Here is an 11,631-nt window from a genome sequence, read left to right on the forward strand (position 1 = left end):
TTGTTGTGTGCGCTCACCAGTTCGTAGTTTGTGAACCAGTCTTCTACGTCGGTTCTCACAGGCACCGCTGAAAACCCGTGGGGGTCCCTCAGCCGAGGAAATCCGGTGTCCCTCCCCAGCTGAGGACTGGGCGGACGGGGCGGTTGGTCGACTGTTGTTTTTCATATACGCGGGCGGAAGTGTTATATGCTCGCCCAGATCCCAGGTTCAGTTGTGACGGGGACCCTCAGCACCCTCCACCAATGTGAGAAAGAGGTTATGGCGGGTGCGTTTCCTGTGGTGAGACTCTGAAACAAACACAGCGAGGTCGGCGGCAGAGCACCGTCCAGAAAGATGCCGATCGACAAGCAGCGCGAGGCGAGCGTGGCGGATACTGCTGACCGGCGACGCGTCTTCTTCTTCACAATATATATATATATATATATATATATATATATCTATATATATATTCATATATATATATATAATATATATATATATATATATATATATTATATATTATATATATATTAATATATATATATATATATATATATATATATACGCCAGCCCCCCCCACTCGCGAACGAGTTGGTACGCCACTGACCCAGGGTGACTTGCATCTTTCATTTCACGTTGTCACATTTCGTTGTTGCCTGGATATGAACGCGTGACCGCCGTTGTTGTGTGTTGCGCTGCTGAGCACGTGGATGGAGGTCTGATTCCCGGCATGGAGGAAGGAAACAGTTAGGGGAGCATTCCGCAGTGCGAAAAAGAAAGAAAAGAGCGGGAGAAGGGAGGGAAAGGGCGGGGGCGAAGGCGGAGGGCGGAATATAGAAAAAGAAAGAAAGAGCGAAAGAAAGAAAGAGAAAAAGAACGAGAGACAGAAAGAAAGATAGAAAGAAAGAAAGAACTATATAAAGAAAGAAAGGAAGAAAGAAAGGAAAGGAGAAAGAAAGAAAGAAAAGAACTACTCATACTCCAGAAAGAAAGAAAGAAAGAAAAAAGAGAAAGAGGAGGAAAAGAAAGAAAGAAGAAAGAAGAAAGAGAAAGAGAAAGAAAGAAAGAAAGAAAGGGAAAGAAAAGGAAAAAAAAAAGAAAGAAAGAAAGAAAAAAGAAACGAAGATAGAAAAAAAGAAAGAAAAGTAGTACTTCAGGCACGCAGACACAAAGCTTCACCTACCCTCCTTTTCCTGAAGGGGCAAGGGCTCCTCAATTTGTCTTTCTGCGTATATTTCTTCCTATGCGTTTGTCACATTCATTAAGATTGCTGTCGACTACGATAGCGGTGAGTCTCATAACGAGGACATCGTCAAGGCGTATACGCCAATCTCGATTAGCGTTCGCGTAACAAATTGCTTTTTTAACAGGTCCCGTAGGGATACAGTGACCATAAAAATATGCCCTAAGGCATAGCATAACCTATAATTCACGCACGCCAAGGTTACGCAAATAGAACGTCACAGCCCTTACATCGACAGGCACGAGTTTATAGTTCGTGTTACGTAACCGGCGTGGACTGGACGGTACATGCGGAAAGTTACACCCAGGGTCGTTCGTTTTATGACGCCTAGTTGACGCGCCACTTTGCTCTAGAGGCCTATTTCTAGTGAGACACTCTCTAATGTTGCAACGAGGGAAAAAATGATGAAGAATTTGTCTTAAAAAGCATTGCGAATGAAATGAAATATGGCGGTCAAGCACTTTCCGTTACGATGGCGTCGGTAAGATGTGTTGCTTTCGTAATCAAACATCAACTGAGCGATTTCTTATCATACTTTTATTTTCATTTATACTTTTGTAGCGAAAAGACCCCTAAGTATGAGAATGGCTGTCGTGTACGCTTCCTGTAAAAAAAAAAAAAGCAATGCTTTGCTTTCATATGGATACGTCTTACGCAAGATGCTGCACTTAGGTATGTGTTTATTGACTTCTCCGCGCATATAACCATTTTAAGCTTGATCAGAAAAAAAATCATCGAGTTATGAGCCTCGACCAAAGATATCGAAACGGTGTTCAATACGTCACCGGTGTCACATATGTATTTTTTTTTTCTCCAGAGAAAGTTTTGCTCCCTGCTCAATATACGTGTGCACACGTCTGCTTAAGCGAGCGACGCCGAAAAAAAATGACGATGTTGCACGAAGTTAGAAGCAGTGCGAATGCACATTCGTGGATATTAAGCCTAAACACACATTGCTTCGCTAGCGCGCCAATGTTGGCTAACGGACCGCGACTACTGAGCTCATGATTCTTCCAGAAGGCCCTTTGAAAACGTCGGTTGATCTAGCGTATGATCGCGTGGGCGATGAAATGACCTGGTTGCCCTTGAACCACCCTCAAACCTTGCGCCTTAGCTAATTTACAGAATGTGAAGTCTTGCGTATTCGAAGAACATTTCGGAGTCTGACTGTTTGCAATAGGCGCAAATGCGTCGGTCAATCGGTCAGTGTCACCTGCTTCTGTGTCCGGATGAAGCTATGCTTCCCATCTGTCTTTACTAACCCACGTCGTAGCATGCAGTTTGTGTTGCTGCTGGAAATGTTGAACTGTATAGAGACAAATCACATTAAAACTCGTCCAAAACGTAATTGTAACGGGGTACAAAAAGGTTGTTTTGTGCCCAGAGGCGAGAACATTAGCACGAATGTTTATGTGTCCATTAAACTTTTTGTCTGTGCCGGTAGAGTAAGTAAAGAAGCATTGATTTAACAGTACTTTAGCCTTGGCCCGACAGGCGGAATGCGGGTTATGGTGCTGAGAAAAGTTTAATGGGGAGGGAGATATTTTTTGCTTCTGGACTTATTAATTTGCGGGAATCTTGGGCAATACAAATCGTCGTCTTGAAATCAGGGAATATCTCTCGAAGAATGAAGTAATATGCACAAAGACGAAGTCGGAGGAAATAAAATGTCCTGCCGTGTCTACTTTAGCAGATGCCTTGTACCCTTAGTAAAAGTGCATGAACATATTTCGGCAAAAAATAGCGGGCTACTAACAAGGAACTCCGGCGAACGCAGTGTTTTGTGAATTGAACCTCTTTTGCGATAGGCACACTGGGCTCGACCCTCGGATTACGCCGTAGAAACGGATGTTCCACTGGCGCCTGATTCTTTCTGATTAGACCAGAAAAAAGTATCAAACTTAAATTGTATGAGAGGACAGTATACGCAGTGGAAAGTATTTTTTTGAATCGCACTGACTCTGACAGGAACTCATAACTTGCAGAAAGACAGCAACGCTTTGTCCGAGCACTTGCCTTGGGAGCCATAAATTGGCTCTTGCAAAACTCTCGTCGAACCGTCAAAGGGCAACGCTTGCGCCATCACCCTGACATCGTGAGATACCTTTACTGCAGAGCTGACGACAGACTTCTACGACGTTTTACGATGCAGAGTAAGACACGGCACTCTCACATTGCACTACATTTCACCGAGTGGTGCATCTTTCTTTTCTCGCTGTAATATCGAACTGTAAGACCATCCATGATTTTGCGACGTGGTTCTTCAGGTCTGCCTCAATCTTGGTAAATAACACTGTCAGATTCAATACTGTTGCGTGCTTGATCATGGCGGGAGTCAGAGCTAAAGTAACAACTCTGCCTTCCCTCTTCTCTGTCTTACTTTTGTTCTCTTTTTCGTGGTATGTCTGAAGTTACAAAATAGCTGCCGTCAGCGAAAGGCCTCGAAAACGCCCTGGCTGCATCTAGTAGCTTAACAAACCAGCTTGTTAAGCTTAAAATATCGAGACAGGTAAATATAATACCTAACCTAACCAAAGATCGTAATAGTCACATCTACTAGGTTAGCGAGCTACCTTGTTATGCTTAAAATATCGAGACAGATAGCTGTAATACGTAAACCAAACAAGAATCGTAATAATAAAATCTACTAGGTTAACGAGCTTGGTTGTTATGCTTAAAATATCGAGCCAGATAGATATAATACCTAAAGGAAGCAAGAATCATAATAGGAAAGCCCTTATTAACCTCTCTCTTCCGTATAGAAACAAACCATCGGCATGAATAAGTCAAATAACCAATAATAAAAAAGGAACACATTAACGACAACGAGGATAAACCAGTACTACGTACTACGTACAGTACTACGTATCTTGTTACTTTTTGGTAGCTGCTCGGTGAGATGGCGCAAGCTACATTGTGTAACTGAACTGTAAGGCGCGAACACAACGGACAAAAGGGAGAGTACACGCAATCTCCCTTTTGTCCGTTGTCGTCTTCGCGCCTTGCACTTGAATTATAATAAAGCACCACGTCCAGTCTGCCATTCCTGCACTGTGGAAATGGTTTTGAATTGAGCCCAGACAAGAGGGGCACAAGGAAAACAGGTTGAATAGAACATATTCAAACGAGATGAGTGTGACGGAATGTCGCGATATAAGCTTAAAAACCAGCCCGGAGTCGTCACCTAAATGTCACTGCAAATAAAGAAAGAATATCGAAAATATCAAGTTGAGTGAGCATGCCTTTACTTTATACTGTTTATTCGTAAGCAATTGTCCTCATTGTTGTCGCATTCACTGTTATCGGAATTGCTTTAATTACTGATCAACTAGCCTCTTACAGCAGGCAAGTGAGTGAAAAGGAGGGATCACGTCGATGGAAAAGAATTGCAGGCCTACGACAAAATAAGAAAAGTAAATTGGAAAGTATAGCAGAAGAGAAGGACTTCTGTGAGGAGGCTTTCCTTATCCAATACGCGTACTTCGTCCGTACATTAGAAATACAGTAAGACTGATCTTATCGCTCTAAGTTATTCAGATGATGACCGAGATATAAGCGAAAAGTCACAGGAAGAACGCAAACTTTCATAAGTTTAGCAGATAAATAAAGCGAAATTGCGAATTTTATCGCTGATTAGCGGCTATGGCATTAATACTAACGTCATTGCTAATCTTCCTTGCTTTAATTATTGACCACCGTCTCTTGCGCGGACTCAATTCTGTGTCAAGGCGAAGCACGCTTCAATTTTACGCTTTTCAACCTTCGATTCGTGGACTGAGAGACCCTCCCACCTATAGGGTGTCCCCGAGCTTACGAGCTCGAAAACACCGTTGCGGCAAAAAAAATGTTTATTTCGTCATCATCAACCTTCGTTTGGCAAAATACAGAAATACACTGAAGATTCTGCCTCGAGTAACAAAAGCATACGCAAAGCACATTGGTCAGTTTTTAATTCAGCTGGCGTTTACATCGCCAGCTAGATGAAATTTAGGTTATGTACACGAGTTATGCATGTCTGTTGCTTGTCAGGAATAAGGCGTAATGAAAGGGTACACAAATGAGTGATTGCTGCTATGCTTTTGTTTCGAAGTTTCTCATCTAATCCTGTCTCGCCGATCAATTCAGCTCTCCATCATCTCTTGCAAATTGTAAACAGACGCAAAATAAGGAGATGATGATGTTGCAGAAGGCGGGGTTAGTCTGTCATACGTATCCTGCAATTGTACGCCTGAACCTCTCATGCTTTGATGGTACGGGGTGTGTCACCAGTTGTTAAACAGCCCCTTATCTCGCAGAAAGGCAAACAGCAGTCGTTTCGCTCTCCTCCTGATTGCCGCGGGCCCTCCAGGAAAAGCAACGTCTTCAAGTGTCTGGCAGACGCAAATAAAAGGCAAAATAAAACTTGGAGTACTTCCACTTCTTGAAATGCAGTTGAGGTCCTTCCAGTGTAACTAGTTTTTGTGCTGAAATTTAAAACCATTTTCGTGTGTGCATGGCAAGCGGCTTAAAGGACATACACTCGCGTGGTTCCCTTGTTCGTTTTCGAAGCGCTAGACTTGCTTGGAGTGAGCAGGAGTTGCTTGGTGTTTGAATGTCAGCGTTTCGTGAAGCTCACCAAAAGAGAACAGGCTGGCCTGTTAGCGAAGTAAAAATACAAAAAAAAGAAATGAAAACAAGGATTCAGAGCTAAATGTTTTGCTTATCCGCGTAAATCCTTAGCTGGGAGACGATCTCCTTAGAAGAGAGAAGAGCCTGTTTATGCTAACCAAACTTGAAGGAAGTGTTGGAACTTCATAGTAGCTGAGGGAAACGGCAGTTTAGGTGGAGACATTTCGGGCGTGAAGGCTGTTCCTGCATTTTAGTCAAGGATTAAACGAAAAGGGCTTGGTTGGAGACACGGGCTTTAAGAAGTGTAGGCTAAGAAAAGAGAGAAAGAGGCGCAGAGTGTGTGTGCTAGAGCGAAGCGGATTTTGCGCGGCCCCTTAATCTGCATAGCACAAAGGCTCCGATCCTAAGTGGATATGCCACGCGAAGAAGGTATAAATAACGACACGCCGTGCGCTGAGGCGCGATCGAGACCTTTTATATTGAAAAATGACGGCGGATTAAAATCCGAGGCGGGCGATTTGTACGAGAAGCGAGTCCGGTGCTTTTCTTCGTCATTCTTGAAATTATTATTCTTCGTGTCTCTGCGCTAAACGGGAGCTTTTGTGAATTCCCGAAGAGTAAGCGGAAAGGAAAATCGAGCATTAAGACACCCGAAAGGAGGGGAAATCGTACTAGTGATTTATGAGATAGACTTCGTCAACGTCAAATCGCTGTTCGATGCTCGCTTCCATGGAAAAGGAAAAAAAAAAAACTTGAGGAAAACGAATTCGAGGATTAGCGGGGGGCGAAATTCCATAGAACGCATGTGAACAACAGTTAAACACACACACACACACACACACACACACACACACACACACACACACACACACACGCACACGCACACGCACACGCACACGCACACACACACACACACACACACACACACACACACACACACACACACACACACACACACACACACACACACACACACACACACAAGGGTTTCTTTGGTGCCACATCAGAAAAAAAAAGCAGAGAAAGAACAAAGGAATGAAACCAACAACGAAATGAAGAGAAAAACGGTCGTTTCATTTGTAGTGCAAAAAAACAAACAACAACAACAAAGTGAACGCGTATGTCATCTCCGACAAGACGAGTGAAAAGCGGTGCAATGAAAAAATGTTTTCTTAGCACCCGGTAAGGAAGATTAATCTTTAAATTTTTAGTAGAAGGAAGAAGAAATCGCCGGTGAGTACGATACTCCCTAATGCGAAATGTGAACGCAGATGCACGCGTGTTTTCATTTGGCGAAATATTGAAGCAGGGAATTTGAGAGAGGCATGTATGTATGTTGCAGCTACAGACTACTGTTTATTTTTAGTTTTTAGTGTTTTTGAAATATTTCTTTTAATTTTTGCTACTTTTTATTTTTTTGTCATTACTCTTTCTTTTTCACCTCCTTTTTATTTTCTGCTTCCGCGGTGCAAAGTGCAGTTACATACAACGTTTTCATTTCATTAATAAGATTATTGATTCCTTACTTCTTGTTTCTTTTTCTACGTTTACTGTTTATTTCTGTTTATTTTTATTTTCTGGGTCGGCGGCGCCTGGTTTTAAAGCAATCCAGCCGGCCTCGGCAAAAACTTGGGGGACCCTTAAAGGGGCACTGACACAAATATTTTCAGTTGTCCTTTTTTTGCGTCATATGAAAGATTAAGCCCCCAAGAGCCTAGAAAAGGTAGTGTTAAGCGCGAGTGCACCCTGAAAAAGTAATACAGTATGTTTTTAAAAGCTATTTTCGGTTCCTACTGTACCCTGACGTCACAATACGGTATGAGCTTTTCGTCACGTGTTGGCATAATATATATTGACGTTTTCACGGCCGCTCCGCACCGTGGCTCCGCTGGTGACGCACAAGCGGCCATTTTGGATGTTTTGATGACGCACAAGCGGCCATCTTGGAAGTTTTGCACCTAACGTCATCACTGGTGCGATTTTGTATGCGTTCTTAAACGGACGGAGGCGGTCCGTTACATCCAGCCCCACGCGAATGGCCAATGTGAACCGCGACAGACGTCACTGCCCTGCATTGACCAGTCGCGTGCGGCTGGATGTAACGGACCGCCTCCGTCCGTTTTAAGAACGCGTACAAAATCGCGCGACACAACTAGCCAGACTGCTGCGTGAAGTCACCAGAATCTGTACAGTAGCCTGACGTCGAGCTAGTGTCGATGTCAGTATGTGCGGCATGGAAAAATTGACTTTAATATCAAATTAAAATATCTTATCAGCATTTGCTGAGCTTCAAGGAGTCCTGACACAAAAATTTTCACCCCGCGTTTTTTTGCTGCAGTGTGTTGCTGGGGGCCTGTTAGTCATAACACGGCACATCGTTTGCTGCAGCGCGCGACGGATAATTATTTACAAGCTCCTCATTACCGACACAGTCTCAGTTTCGGTTTGACAGAGCTCCAAAAACGACAAGCCGCCGGGTGCAACTATCACCACCTAGCGAGTGAAACGCTCGGTCACGTGAGCACACAAAACAGTGACGCATTTCCGCGCGTCAAGGAAACAGCGCAGAAGGATTTCGGCATTGTGGCCTGTCACTGCAGCCCAGGCAGCACAGGGAAATCAAGAAGTCATTGGGAGCAGGAAACGGGAAAGCGGTAGTGTCGCCAAACACAAAACTTTCAGCGCGTGCGCCGCGGCCACACACTCACGAGCAGCCGCCGAGCAGACATCAACAGCACAGCTAGAGTGTACTAGAGCATAGCGGCGAGCGCGTCAAAACAGAAATGGCGGCTACGACGTCATCATAACTTGTTGTACCGGCTGCAATGGTTACGTAGGGGAAGTAGGGTGGTCACCTCGGGTCACCTCCGAGGGTGTCAATTCAACAGGTGCGGCCTTTAATGCTGGATCGCGCACGCGAACTTCAAAATTCATATAAAATACCTTCCAAGCTTTTTTTGCTGTCGATATTTTGCAGATGGTACACGCACGTACACGGAAATCGATCCAGCAGGCTATCTCGGCCGCGAAATTTTGTGTCAGTACCCCTTTCACACTTTCTGAGAGCAGTCTTTGCATACAGGAGATTTGTATGGCAGAGTAAACTCGCCTTCAAAAAATGGTGTCAGTACCCCTTTAAGCTTCGCCTTTAACACTTGAACGTGATAGCGATATCCACTCGCACAAACGCTCGCTCGCACACACGCAGATACGCACACGCGCACACACGCGCGCGCACACACACGCACGACGTACCTATAGCACAGGTAAATGTTTACATCTCTTCAACAGCACTTTTATGAGAACAGTGTACGTAACAACAGCGACAACAGTGACAACATTGCTGCCCCGCCACGGTGGTCTAGTGGTTATGGCGCTCGATTGCTGACCAGAAGGTCGCGGGATCGAATCTGTTTTGCGAAAATGTTTGAGGCTCGCGTACTTAGATTTAGGGGCACATTAGAGAACCCCAGGTGTCGAAAGCCCTCCACTACGGCGTCCCTCATAATCATATCTTCATTTTGGGACGTTAAACCCCAGATATTATTATTACAACAGCGTTTTGTGTGTCCAAAGTGCGAGTGAGTATTGTGCGCTGGTGTACTGTTGGGGCAAACTATAGAAAGTATCTTGAACCTCTGTTATCTCTGCGTTCGTACGCGTTGAATGGAATTTTTTCCGGGTAGGTAGTGTGCGCATGCGCGCCGGCGTCTACGAGGCACGCGCCATGGTTTTTGGTGGCTAAAACGCGACGACAGGTGCGGACCAAGTGACATCTGGTGTCACTAACTTGCAAAATATTCCCCCCGGGAAAGGCGCGAATGCTGTCCTCCGAGATTGTGTACCGGCGCTCGTTGGACAATTTCGGAGGCCAAGGGCCACCAGTTTCGATTTCAGCGATCTCCACTGGAGGTGCTGTTTCGGACCCGGAAAAGGCCCATTCACTCACTGCACAGATGCACATACGCTGCACTGACACAGTCACTTCAGTTAAGGTCATTACGAATGCGCAGAATCCATCACAAGCGTGTTAACAAGCCAGTGGCGTGAGAGAACGTCTACACGCATGGCATTTTTTCGAAGTACCGATGATGTCAAACCTATACGTGTGTGTAAGAGAATGGACGCCCAAATGTGTGTGCCCTTTGTTATGGGTGTGCAACCACTACGTGTTTGTAAGGGAACATCCGCGCGGCATGGTCACGCCATCTTTCGGAAAGGTAGGACAACCGCGGTGCACCATCGCAACGCCTCCAAGAGATGGTGCAGCCACACCACGCGCCCGTCTTTCTCGGAGGTGGTGGCAACAAGAGTAGAACGCGATAGCATTATCGGGCCGTGTTCGTATCGCCTTCCCGATTTCTAGCCTGCCTTCGCTGCTCGGTAGAGACCTAAACCATGTTACAAGGAAAGCCGAAGTGCGGACGCCCTCCGGCTCATATCTTTATTTGCATCTACCTCGAATTTCCGCTCACGGACAACGCTGCTTTTCCGCTCACAAACAAAGATGCCGCCGCCGCTGACACCCACACCGGAATTTCTGCGAAACAAGCCCTTTAACGCTATCGCGTTAAGAGTAAAATAGCGTCGCGCGGCTTGAGGCGTACGAGGCAGGCGCCTATGGCGAGGGCCAGCAAAAGAAGACGCTCGACGCTAGAACGGGCGCGTAAGAACACCGTTCTTTAAAAAAAAAAGAAATTGGCGAAACTTCCACTAAGCCGCGGAAGGCTTGAAACAGCGAAACTGGACAAGTCTGAAGACTAATCTAGTTGCTTCTAGGTTCCTTCTAGACCTTAGCTAGGTGATGCAGGTTGTTTCTACATTGCTTCTAGGGCGCTGCTAGGCTTTAGCTAGGTGATGCTAGGTTGTTTCTACGTTGATTCTTTGCGTAGAGAGGTTCGAGTTAAACCCCAGACAGTCACAGACACGACACCAGATGTCCAAACTCCAGAAACAGAACCTCGCGCTGAAACCAAGCGTTCGCACCTCTCACAGATCTACGGGCACGTCGTCGTTGGCGCAGGCTTTCCATCGCTTTCCATCGCGTCTTCGCGTCCGCTCGCAGCCGCCGTGGCCTTTCCCGTTCCCTAGTATCCCCTCGTTGCACGCTCTCGGGGTCTTCGGCTCGCCACCGTCGCTTCGCAGTCATTTGTAGAGCAGAGCAGATGAGAGCCTTGTATTGTTGGGCTAACTGATGCCTTCTTCATTTTTAGTGGACCAGTGGTGAGTAGTGGGATTCACCCAATTTCTGTGGCACATACCCTTTATGATGATGACAGTTTATTGGTTCGTCGGACAAGGAACGATTTGCTAAACAGCATCGCTATTAAAAAATAGCGTCGAACGATTCACGCTACGACGTCGCGTGAGACCGTTACCATAGACACGAACGCATTTTGATAATGACAATCCGAGGGCAGCACTTTACACAGACTTCCGCAAGCACAAGTTCACCGTTTTAATTACCGAGTTATACAGAGCGGCGTGGCAAATAGGAATGGTTTAGATGCCCTTTTAGCATGTGCACATTTTAGTGCGGGTGCGTTATTTAGATCTCAAGTACTCGTATAAAGCAATGTTTCGTTCCTCCACCTCATATTGTTAGGAATGGAAATGGGGATGGGAAGATGGCCTGACGACAGTGGTAGTTTAAAGACGACAGCATACCGGAACGAGTGAACGGGGTGCATACATGGACAGCAAACCCATTTGATGCTGGCGCTTATAACTACTGTAGTAGTTTTAAAGAAATATAAGAAACTGCGTCAGACATAACTACGTCAGAGATTTACTTTTGCAAG

Source organism: Rhipicephalus sanguineus, chromosome 3, assembly GCF_013339695.2.
Source record: "Rhipicephalus sanguineus isolate Rsan-2018 chromosome 3, BIME_Rsan_1.4, whole genome shotgun sequence".
NCBI lineage: Eukaryota > Metazoa > Arthropoda > Arachnida > Ixodida > Ixodidae > Rhipicephalus > Rhipicephalus sanguineus.